General features: G+C 41.3%; 1 pseudogene; it reads right to left on the bottom strand.

The window, feature by feature from the left end:
• Positions 1 to 943: 943 nt before the first annotated feature.
• Positions 944 to 3262, bottom strand: LOC142533169 (vesicle-associated protein 4-1-like; annotated as a pseudogene).
• Between the last annotated feature and the right edge of the window lie 8894 nt (positions 3263 to 12156).

Here is a 12156-nt window from a genome sequence, read left to right as displayed (position 1 = left end):
ATCTCTGACGTATAGAATAGTTGAGTTTTCATCTTGCTCCAGTCGTTTGCCCCTTCCGATAAACACAATGCTTAGGCTATCACACTAATCATGAATCATACTTATTTTTATGTATTCTTATCTTTTTATAATTTGAATTTCATTATGCAAAAAGCACGCGCCATACAAGGGCGATAAACCATAACATACATCCTACTGAAAATTATGATAAAAGAAAATATATATTTATACAGCGTCGAAATTTTCGGTATATTGTGTTTCAATATATCGAAATTTTCGATATGCATAACTAGCATATCGATTATACATAAATTTTGCGGTATATTGAGATTTCAGTACAATATCGATATATATTGTTTTATACCGAAAGAAACTTTATATTTTTAAATTTATAATTTTATTATTTAAAAATATTATATATATTAATATTGTTTCGATATTTCGGTATATACCAAATTTTTCAAATTTCATATCGTTGTTGTACCGAAAACTCCGGCATCTTTATCATATCGTACCAAAATCTTCGGTATATTGAAGATTTCAATAAATTCGATATTTTTCGACACGATAACTTCGATATACAAAAAATTTCGATATTTTTTTTCAACCTCGAAAAACTAGTTTAAGTATAAAGTTTAAACTTATCGTTTTTCTATTATCATGCTTTGAGTATTAAAGTGATTTCTTTTCTGAAATCGTTTTGATATAATTTATTTGTAATAAAAATTAAATAATAGATATTTTAAACACAATATTTTTAAATGCACTTGCAAACCAACTGTTGCTAGGAAATGTAATTATTTTAGGATAATTTTTCCTACAAGATATTGTGTTTTACTTTCATTATGCTTTATTTTTTTAATAACCATCTTTCAAAAAACAATTTGGTATATTTATAAAAACTAAATATAGTTTACTCGAGGAGTATACATATTAATATTAATAAAACAAAGCAAACACAATATATCGTTATATTTTTTAAAATGATATATATTTTCATGCAAGAACATTTAATAACTTGTTCCAATTATTCAAAATAACTTACGTCCATTTATGCATGTAAGGAAATTTAATTTAAAGATTCGACATACAACAACAATAGAAAAAGTAGAGCTCGCCACTCATATTGAATCTATCCCTTGTCCTGCTTCTTGTTGTCGAGCCAGGTATTTTTCTCTTCTTTCTTTCTGTATAACAGAAGACGAGGTCAGAGATCAGACGCATACGACAACATATGATGTTCTAAAATAAGCTTGGCTCACCCATTCATCGATGACCAGTCCTTCTCCAATAAACTTGGGACCTGTATCTTCCGAATCTTTCTTACGGGCAACAAGTTCAGCCTCGGCTTCGGCGAGTTGACGCTTTAATTTGTCAAGAGCCTTTGGAAGCAAAGCTTAATTTTGATCAGCGTTTCCATTGAAAAGCTGGTATATGAGAAACAGGGAAAAAAATAGTGCATTCAGGGGTTAGAAAATATTTTCTCACCGGATTAGGACGTTCCACATCAAGAAACACAACCTTGAGTATCTGTTCCACAGCTACTTGATCCTTCTGCTCGTCAAACTTGGCAAAGACAAGACGAGACGGATCAAAACAAATTGAAATGGAGTTCAAATGGACCATCATACGTGCGAATTTTGAAGTAAATTGAAACATTTTTGTCTTAATAACACAACATGGCTTGAACAAAAAGTGCCAGTTTAAAACTCAAAGCTTACGGTTAGAGACAACTGTAAAATATCAAATTTTTATCCAAAGATACATAATGCAACAATAAAGATAAGATAATGTTAATAAGGAAGGAACTAGTCGAACCATTTCTGGTATGTAGTCCATTGGTTCATTCACTTTCAGGCTCATGATTTTAAACTTCACACCGCTTTTCTGATTCATTGGCTTTTCATTGTTTTCGGGATGCTCTACGAACTTGAACACTGATGGAAACATCCAAGACAAAGACAAAGACAAAGACAGATCTGCAAACATTAGTGAAGTCTTCCCCAAAAGAACAAATATTTCTAAATCATATTCAATCCATAGTTGAAGAAGAACGTGCAAAGTCACTAAAAAATTACCAGTGGCTATGATGCTTTCGCCGGGAGCAAGAATGGCCCCAGGAGGACGCATGAAACAGCTTTTTGGTGCAGTTGTTTGAAACTGAAGCAAACCAACAACAAATACCAGCGGGAAGAAACAATTCGATACTATATAACGTCAGCAAACGACAGTGAATATCAAAAGAAAAGCATCAGTGGTTTAGACAACGATTTGCATATCAGCTTAAATAAAAAAATGAGATAACGAGGGAACAAATGGAAAGCAAACGCACACTTGGCATACCTTGAAAGCTACATGAGACTTGCTGATATTTTTTATCCTGATTGCACTTTGGACTTGCTTGCCAGGTTCATCTGCCAGTGGCAAAGAAAAAGAAAAGCAAGTTCTAATTTGAGTCTCTTCAGCTTACAATCGTGCACTTCTAAACAGTGGATTAGAAATCGATGTTCAACTCGGAACTTCGCAGGCGGTTGAAATTTTAAAAAAAATTACCAACTTCAGTTCCCAAATTCACTCCCTCTTTCTCAATGGAAAAGTTACACAAACAAGATTATAACTTTCCTTTCAAAGATTTTGCATCAACCAATCATATTATGCTTTATCACAAAAGGACAACAACAAATCATGTAATCACATGATTTAAATTGTATATGTCCAACAAAAGAAAAGGACATGTTAAACTCAGTGAACGAAATCGAACATTGCCCCAGTAAACTAGAATCAATCAGCAAGCATAAGAACACTAGGAGCAATTGTAAATCAAAAGAAAACATGAGTCAAGGATAGAGAGAAGGTCGAACAAGGAAAGTAAAGCTTGTTAGAGGGATCGAGCTTCAACCGACGCCTTGTCGGGAGAAGAGATCTGGCCGCCAAAGATACCGAGCTTCCACTGCTACCAGCTGATCCCTCCGCCTGCGGCCGAACTCTATTGTTCCCGTGACCATTATTCTGCCGGTTCCGGGTGAAATTCGACGAAGACGAGGTCGTGGACGGCGGATTTCGGAACGGAAGCTTGAACAGCCCAAAAATTTTCCGTCTTTAGACGGCGATTTTACTTCGACGGTTTCCATGCTATCGTCGGAGAATTGATTTGATTGCTTTTGGAAAGACAACATATGGTGGAACTGGTTGACCAAGAATAAAGTGATGTCGCCGTGTTGACTTTGAAAATTTCGTTCTTCTTACGTCACACCGCGTTTTGTTCCTTTGAGACAATTTGGACTCACTTTAAAACCAAGAAAAATCGAAAATATTTTCATAGTCCATCAGATTTGGAATGAAATTGCTGCTTCGATAACAAATTGTACGAGAAGTAGACTTGTTATAAGACAGGTCTCTTGAATCTTTATCTGTGAGACGAATCAATCTTATCGATATTCACAATAAAAAGTAATATTTTTTCATGTATAACTCAAATAAGATATCTGTCTCACAAAATACGACACGTGAGATCGTCTCACACAAATTTTTGTTTTACAAGAGAACTCCTCTGGAATTGCAAATGAAAACAATTTGGATGGCGTACATAAATAAAATTATAGTATTCTAGGTTTCTAATAGCAAGTAAATGTTAGAAATAAAATAATTTATTATAACATATATGAAAAAATATGTATTTCTTTTCAAATTTACATCCGTATGTGTATGTGTTGGACCTAAAAAATACAAATTTGTCGAATATATATATATATATATATATATATATAAGTAACTAACAATAATTAAATAGTCCGATACAACATTAAAGAGCATTACAATCAGAAATTGAGAGTACATAAAAAACAATTTGAAAAAACCTAACAAATCTATGTTCATTACTATTCAATATTTATCCATCATTAAATTATGTCATCTTTTGCTCAATCTCTCCCTTCCTCTGCGTCGTCAATTATTTCAAGAACATTTGATCCTTCAAAGATAAGAGAGAGAATTCTTATTTGTGTTTGTTGTTTCTTTGTGGTGTATGGAAACATATATTCAGATATAAATTAATAAATTAACTAAAAAATAAAACCCTGATTTGACACTGTTATCCATTTGCTTCGGGTCAGCTCGTCCCAACCCACAACCCAAGCGAGTTCAACCCCCCAAATGGGTTGAGATTTCTTCAACCAAGTCCATCTATATTAAATGGTGAGACGGACCTAACTCATTTTGACAGCTCTATATTTAGTCACGTGTCAATATCATTTATAGAATTTTCATTCACTTTTTCATTAGTTTATTTGTGAAATTACATCGAATCAAGAAAAATAGAACCAACTTCCAAATCAAATATTAACATTGTTTGATATTTTAGAAGTTAGATTTTGCATTTATGACATTCAAAATTCTTACTTTGAGTATGTAGCACGTCCGCAAAATTTATTAAATGGTTTTTTTTCCAAAGAATAATTAATTGACGTATTTTAATATGAAATTATATTTAAATTAAAAATTATTCAGAAGATTAAAATGAATTATTTCTTTTATCATAAAATCACACATGTATGATCGAATTCATACGAGTCACACACAAGTTTTTGCTTATTTTAAAAATATCATAATACTTTTAAAAGTTTTTTTAAAAGCAAAAAATATCATGCTTTTAAATTCAGTCAATTTTATTAATTATCTTTATAGTTGTGTTTGGCCTAAAATTAATCAATTCGTGGTCAATTAAATTAATTAGTCAGATTGTTGAATGTGACGGTATGGACCATTGAATCTGAATTTGGGTGAAATAAGTCAAAAGAAAATTGCAACACAAACTTCCCACTCTCCTTCAAGGTAGTTAGTCTAAGTTCGACTTCAATTTGTATTTCTATGTATAAATTCGTTCATAATGACAAAGAAAATCGACTGTCACTATCGATTTTTTCATCTTCGTTATCATCAATTTTATATATTATGATGTGATCCCTCTGAAAAGAGTGAGCCGGGTAAGGAACTCCGACGGATCAAACCAACAATTTATAGTGTTTGGGAATTTTGAGTGAAGATAATAGCTGAGATTAACACCTGCAAACAAGAAAGTAACTCGTGAATGGGCGCCGGAGGGGTGTCCGACGTGGCCACTCCGATGCTTAAGTCATCAGGTTGAAGATGATCACAAGTAATATTTTAAAGAAAATATGTATAATGCTTAGAGTTCAAAGATTTTTTTTAGGATCCTTTAATGACATTAATACCTGCTATTTATAGTAGAGGAAATGGGTAGGTACCTCGATTCCAATGCCACCTACTAAGTATGGCAAGTCGGTTGCCCATACTCTAGCTTCTGATAGCTTCTAGGACACTCCAAGCCCAAGTTGTTCTAACAGATTAGACGACATGTATCAATCATACTCGAATGTGGTTCAATTCTCAAGGTAACCCGGGTAGTAGAGTTCTCGGCTCGTTGGTATAGAGCCCGGGCTATGATGACTGCCCGGGGAGAGGAGAAGTGCTCGAGATGAGGAGATCTGCCCGGGTTCTCAGGAAAATGACTAGCTATTGGCTCTGTTTTGGGCTATCCAAATAACAAACCGGGTTGACGAGGACCCGGATCCTTATGGGGGTATCACCACCCATCCCTAAAATAGTCGGGCTAGAGCTTGACTCGCTGTCCCGATCAGTCGTACTTGTTCTTATGTTGAAACACAACTCGGTATGTGTGAGAGCATCGGGGGCTTCAAATATCCCATATAAAAAATGGGATACCGGGGTCTGATACAACCCAGGCCTTTACTGGGATGCCGGGGCCTCCTATCTCCCGGGCTTTAGATATTGTGTCGTTTAGTATTCTCGAGAAATTAATGTAGTGTCATAATGGCGCATGCGTTAGTATTGATACCGTCGAAAATCGTTCGTATTCCGAGGTAATAATGAGCCTGCTTCCTCGATATCCGTACATGTCTTTTCACCTGCATGCACAATTTCCTAGACTCCTTCTGATCGTCCGATTAGATTTGGATCCACGGTGGAGATTAATTCCTTCCCCTATATATAGTAGCCCACCTACCTATTTTCCATCACTCCAGCAATTTATTATCCGAGAAGCGCAATGGCAGGTTCAAGTAGTTCGAAGGCTCCCGATATGGCAGAAGAGTTCATGAAAACAGCTCTGGAAAGACGAAAGATAGAGCTGGAGGATTAAGTCTTCCATAAAGTACTTCGATTTTGGGAGGAGCTGCAAGGACTGCAGTTTCTCTACGAGTGCGGAGAAGCTACCACTCCTCGACTGGTAGCAAAGCTGGAGAAATATCGGGAACGCTTGTACGTTGCCGATACAGTGAATCTATTCGAAGATGACTACGTCTTCCAGCTGATGCTTCACAAGGAGAGGAAGCTTTTGACGAGACTCCGACAGCTTCCTCAAGACGTCCACTGGAGAAATAAAAAAGTGGATGACCCTGTGGAGGGCTTTTGTAGAGGAGGAATATTTTAATGTAGTCCGCAAAAATTCCTATAAATAAAATGCTCATCCAGTTTATTTTTGTTTTTACTTTGTTGCAAGAGTTTAATTCCATCAGATGATATATATGTGTCACGAACTGAATAAAATAAATGACCATAACTGAAATGCCGGGACCTAAAATTCCACGTGCTTAAAGTAAAGTACCAGGGCCTTGAACCTCCTGGGATATAAAATAAGATGCCGGGGCCTTAAATCTCCCGGGCTATAAAATAAGACGTCGGGGCCTCAAATCTCCCGGGATATAAAATAAGATGTCGGGGCCTTAAATCTCCCGGGATATAAAATAAAGATGCCGGGGCCTCAAATCTCCCGGGATATGATGTGGTATCATAATGATGCACGAATCAGCATTAAATTCCCGCCGAAAAACGTTTCATATTTCGAGATGGGTAAGATTGACGCTTCGATAACCGTACACATCCTTTCGTCTGCCTGGTATAATTTACGAGGTGCATCCTGATCATCCACGTGTGCCTTAATCAACGGTTGGGATTTAACTCTCCTCCTATAAATAAGATGGTAGAGACGAAAGGTGATCATTATTTCAATATGTCGAGTTCAAGTGATTCCAGTGCTTGCAACAGTACAATCACTGACAGTGGTACACCTGCTCCAGCATTAGGCGAAATGCACCCCCAGATAGAGGCTTTGAAGAGGACCATTGAAGAATATATCTGGGTAAAGGTCACGTCTACCTGGTATAAGATTCAAGATATCAGTAACACGCACCAGAACGGTTTGGCCCTTACACGTGCACAAAGGGCAGTGGCGAGGAAATACAAGCGAGAGCTTGGAGTAGCTCGAGTTGCAGACCTGGCCACTGACCAAGTTCTATTGCATGCGATGTTGTGGAAGGAATGGCATCAGTTGAACAAGATTTCAACCTCCGAGTCCTTCTCCAATCTTCACATTCGGGAATTGACTGATTGGCTAACTGAATGGCAAGACTATGTAGCCTCAAGAATGGCAGATGTAATACGACATCGATAATTTCTTTAATAAAATCTTAATTATTATACTTTGTTCCTTTAATCTTCTGCAAATGAATCGATGTAAACTGAATAATATATAATCAACGAATGAAATCGAAATGCCAGGACCTAATGTATCCTGAATGTAGAATGAAGTGCCGGGGCCTCGTGTCTCCCGGGCTTTGAATAAAGTGTCGGGGCCTCAAATCTCCCGGGATATAAAATAAGATGTCGGGGCCTCAAATCTCCCGGGATATTAAATAAGATGCCGGGGCCTCAAATCTCCCGGGATATTAAATAAAGATGCCGGGCCTTAAATCTCCCGGGCTATGAATAAAGATGCGGGGCCTTAAATCTCCCGGGCTATGAATAAAGATGTCGGGGCCTTAAATCTCCCGGGTTATGATGTGGGGTCATAATTACGCGTGCCTTTTTATTCCAACGATCAGGAACGTCTCGCATTCCGAGGAGCCAATAGGTCTGACACTTTAATAATTGTGCGTCCCTTCATATACCCGCACAATTTCCCAAGTTTAGTTCAACCGTCCGATTTGATTCAAATCAACGGCGCAGATTGAGTCCCTCCCTCTATAAGTAATGGCTGCCTTATTTTTCAAAAATCACTTTCAAAATCAAATCTTCGGCGAAGCTCTTGCAAAATTTTTCCTCGAAGCTCCTTCGTGCCAATAACCTACTTCCGGCGATCTTCTACCACTTTCTTCCTCAAAACTTATCAGTTTCTCTTTCGAGTTATGTCCAATTCTACCTCTTCTACCTCTGGAGCTAATGCGCGAGGATCTCCTAGCTATGAGTCCGCCGCACTGCGCTCTGACTCCCCTCCGTCTCCCCCCCGCCATTCTATTACCTTAAAAACCCTCCCAACCAAACCCTCTTCTTCAAAACCCTCATCCTCGGGCACTTCCCGAGCTCCTGGAAAGGACAAAGGTAAGGGGAAAGCTTGGGCCTCTGACCATCCTTCCACTGAGATCCCGAGGGCTCTTTGGTTCTCCTCAATGAGCAGCACTTTGCGCTCGGGGGCGGACGAAGAACTCCGATCTTTGGGGTCTATTCCTTCTTCTTTCTCCATTTTAGTACCCGGGCCTTCTGATAGGGCTAATAACCCTCCTACCGGGTATACTACTTTCTTTCGGGACCAAGTCCGGAATGGTCTCCGATTTTCCGTCCACCCTTTTTATATTGAGGTTGCCAAGTTCTTTGGCGTACCAGTTAATCAATTCCATCCTAATTCCTTCAGGATTATGGCCTCGGCCTATATCCTTTTCAAGATGAATAATTATCTCATCACTCCCCTTATTCTCCACTATTTCTTTTCTTGCCTGCTTGGGGACAATGCATTTTCCCTGACTGCCCGGCTAAATGCCCGATTCCTTGATGACATCCCTTCCTCTCAAAAGGGATAGAAAGGAAAATTTTTCTATATTCAACTCTCGGGTCCTCTTCCCTGCCTGACCGGGTTTCTCCCTTCCCTTCCCCAACAACCTACCCTTCCCCAGTCCTACAAATTCGAGGAGCCTTTCCTTGTTAGTCAAACCTTGGTGGAGGGGCGGAAGTACTCATCTTCTGTTCTTATCTCAGATGAGAATCTAATTACCTACGGGTTGAGTGCCCGTGCTGAGGACCCTTTGGACAGGGTGATTGACGAGGTTGCTGTCTCGGGCGCTCAACCGGGTAATTCGTGATATCCTAGTCTTGTTGTTAGAGTTTTATACTTACTATTTGTGCTGAAATTTCTTCTTACTCTTGTGCAGATAACTCAAAAATGCAGGAGGCCTTCGCCAAAAAATGGGCGGCTGAAAAGGCAGCCAAAGAGAAGAAAATTGTAGCCCCGAAAGCTGCCCTCGAGAAGAAGCAGGCCGAGGAGCAGGCAGCTCGGCAAGCTGAGTTGAACCGGGAAGAGGCCCAGCAAGAAGGGGTGACCCGGGATTCCTCACAAGAAGACCCTGAAGACCACGTCCCTCTGACCCAGAGGAAGCGAAAGGCTATCACAAGCCCGGAGCAGACTTTGGCCGAGGACAGCTAGGAGGTGGGTCAAAGCTCCTCTCCTATGACCCGGTCAACCACCCCTCCCCTCCAAGGATCTGACCAACAGCCTCCTCTCCTCGGGTTCGAGCAACAAACCACTCAACAACCTCCTCTCCTCGAGCAGCCTCCCCGAATAAATATTCTTGAGGATGGGCCTTCGCCACGGGGGATGAAGATTTTCAAACAGCTTCTCACTCCTGACGAGGAGGCTCGTTTGAAGGATGCTAGTGCTTCTGCTAAAATTTTTGAGGGCTCGAACAAGCTCTTGTCAGTAAGTTTTTGTTAGTCCCCATAACCTTTTCTTGCTCCGATCACTGTTAATTCTTATCGACCTTGTTTTTGGACAGGCCGCTCACCTGCTGATCTCGGCTTTTGAGGGGGTTGGAAGGGCTGCCACTATCTCTGGCAAGCGAGCCCGGTCTTTCCAAGATGCTCAGGAGAGGCTGCAAGAGGAGCTAGCCCGGGCTCGAGCCACCTATGAGGAAGAAGTGGCTAAGCTGCGCTCAGCTCTGAACAAGGCTCAAGAGGATATTACTGAAGGCCTTATCCGAGAGGAACGTTAGCAGGGATCTCTATCTGTCTCGGAATCGAGTCTCCGTGCCGTTTCCGAACAGGAAGAGTTGCAGTTGCATCGGGCTGAGAGAGCTGAGAGTGCCCTGGCCCGGGCTGAATACGATAAGGACAAGTGGCAGGCTTCCTTCCTCCAATCTCCTGAGTTCAAGAAGGCCGTGGTGGACAAGGCATACCCTCTTTTTCAGACCGGTTTTGAAAAATGCCAGGAACAATTTGAGGAAGCCGACTCTTGCCCCCAGATAAGGAAAATTTTCCTGATTTTGGTCTGGCCATTGCATCCCTTCCCAAGGATGGTGAGGAGGAGAAGGAGGCGGCCCAAGAAGAGCAGCCTGAGCCTGAACACGTAGATATAGACTAATATTTGTATTTTCTTACCTTCTCCTGTTCTGTAACTTTTTGGCCCTCGGGCTCTTATTAATGCAAATTTCATTTTCCCTTTATCCTCTCTGCAATCATATCTTAAAAAGTCTTTCAATAACTAGGGTGATATAACTGCTTGCATGAAAATAACCAGAAAATTTTCTAAGTGTTGCGAATTAACCGGTAGCTTCAAATAAGTACCCGGGATCTTGATCCTCGTAATGCATAAAATGCCTCATACTCCGCAAGTGACTCAGATATATGCAACCTAAAACCCGGATATAAATCTCGGCGCGTATACCAACTAGAAAAGTTGGCCAAGAGAGCATATTTAGGGTTTAGACTGATCGAGGTGCGGTGCCCCGAGCCAGGGTGTAGTGCCTTGGGCTTTTAAGAACCAAGGTACGGAACCTTGGGCCGAGGATCATGTCCCGGGACTTGGGAATGGTCGAGGTGTGGTGCCCCGAGCCAGGGTGTAGTGCCCTGGGCTTTTAAGAACCAAGGTACGGAACCTTGGGCCGAGGATCATGTCCCGGGACTTGGGAATGGTCGAGGTGTTGTGTCCTGAGCCAGGGTGTAGTGCCCTGGGCTTTTAAGAACCAAGGTACGGAGCCTTGGGCCGGGGATCATGTCCCGGGACTTGGGAATGGTCGAGGTGTGGTTCCCCGAGCCAGGGTGTAGTGCCCTGGGCTTTTAAGAACCAAGATACGGAGCCTTGGGCCGGGGATCATGTCCCAGGACTTGGGAATGGTCGAGGTGTGGTGCCCCGAGCCAGGGTGTAGTGCCCTGGGCTTTTAAGAAACAAGGTACGGAGCCTTGGGCCGGAGATCATGTCCCGGGACTTGGGAATGGTCGAGGTGTGGTGCTCCGAGCCAGGGTGTAGTGCCCTGGGCTTTTAAGAACCAAGGTAGGGAGCCTTGGGCCGGGGATCTTGTCCCGAGACTTGGGAATGGTCGAGGTGTGGTGCCCCGAGCCAGGGTGTAGTGCCCTGGACTTTTAAGAACCAAGGTACGGAGCCTTGGGCCGGGGATCATGTCCCGGGACTTGGGAATGGTTGAGGTGTGGTGCCCCGAGCCAGGGTGTAGTGCCCTGGGCTTTTAAGAACCAAGGTACGGAGCCTTGGGCCGGGGATCATGTCCCGGGACTTGGGAATGGTCGAGGTGTGGTGCCCCGAGCCAGGGTGTAGTGCCCTGGGCTTTTCTTCAATAACCGGGGCCTAGTACTTCCCGTTTTAAGATAACAGAAACATTTATATCATTTTTTGAGAAAATATATCTTTCGTTTATTTCTTCCATCAAATAATTACATTTGTCATGCATAGTACTTCTTTAAATTAAATACATTCCAAGGCCTTTTGAGGAGATGTCCTTGAGCATCTTCTAAATAAAAGGATCCCGAGCTGACTTTTCGGGTGATTTTATAAGGTCCTTCCCATCGTGCTTCCAACTTCCCAACGTCCTCAGCCGGGTTGACCTTCTTCATAACTAGATCACCCACTTGGAAATCTCGTATCTGGACCCTTTTTTTATATGACTTCATAACCCGACTTCGATATGCTTCCATTCGAATGAAAGCTCGATCTCTTTTTTCTTCCAACAAATCCAACTCCATAGCTCGGGACTGATCATTGTTGTCCGGGTAAGATTCTACCCGGGAAGAGGTTTGCCCGATTTCAACTGGGAGGATTGCTTCAGAACCATATACCAAGTT

Source organism: Primulina tabacum, chromosome 2, assembly GCF_025594145.1.
Source record: "Primulina tabacum isolate GXHZ01 chromosome 2, ASM2559414v2, whole genome shotgun sequence".
Classification (NCBI taxonomy): domain Eukaryota; kingdom Viridiplantae; phylum Streptophyta; class Magnoliopsida; order Lamiales; family Gesneriaceae; genus Primulina; species Primulina tabacum.
Note: the sequence above shows the minus strand (reverse complement) of the source record. Positions and strands in the feature narration are given on the sequence as shown.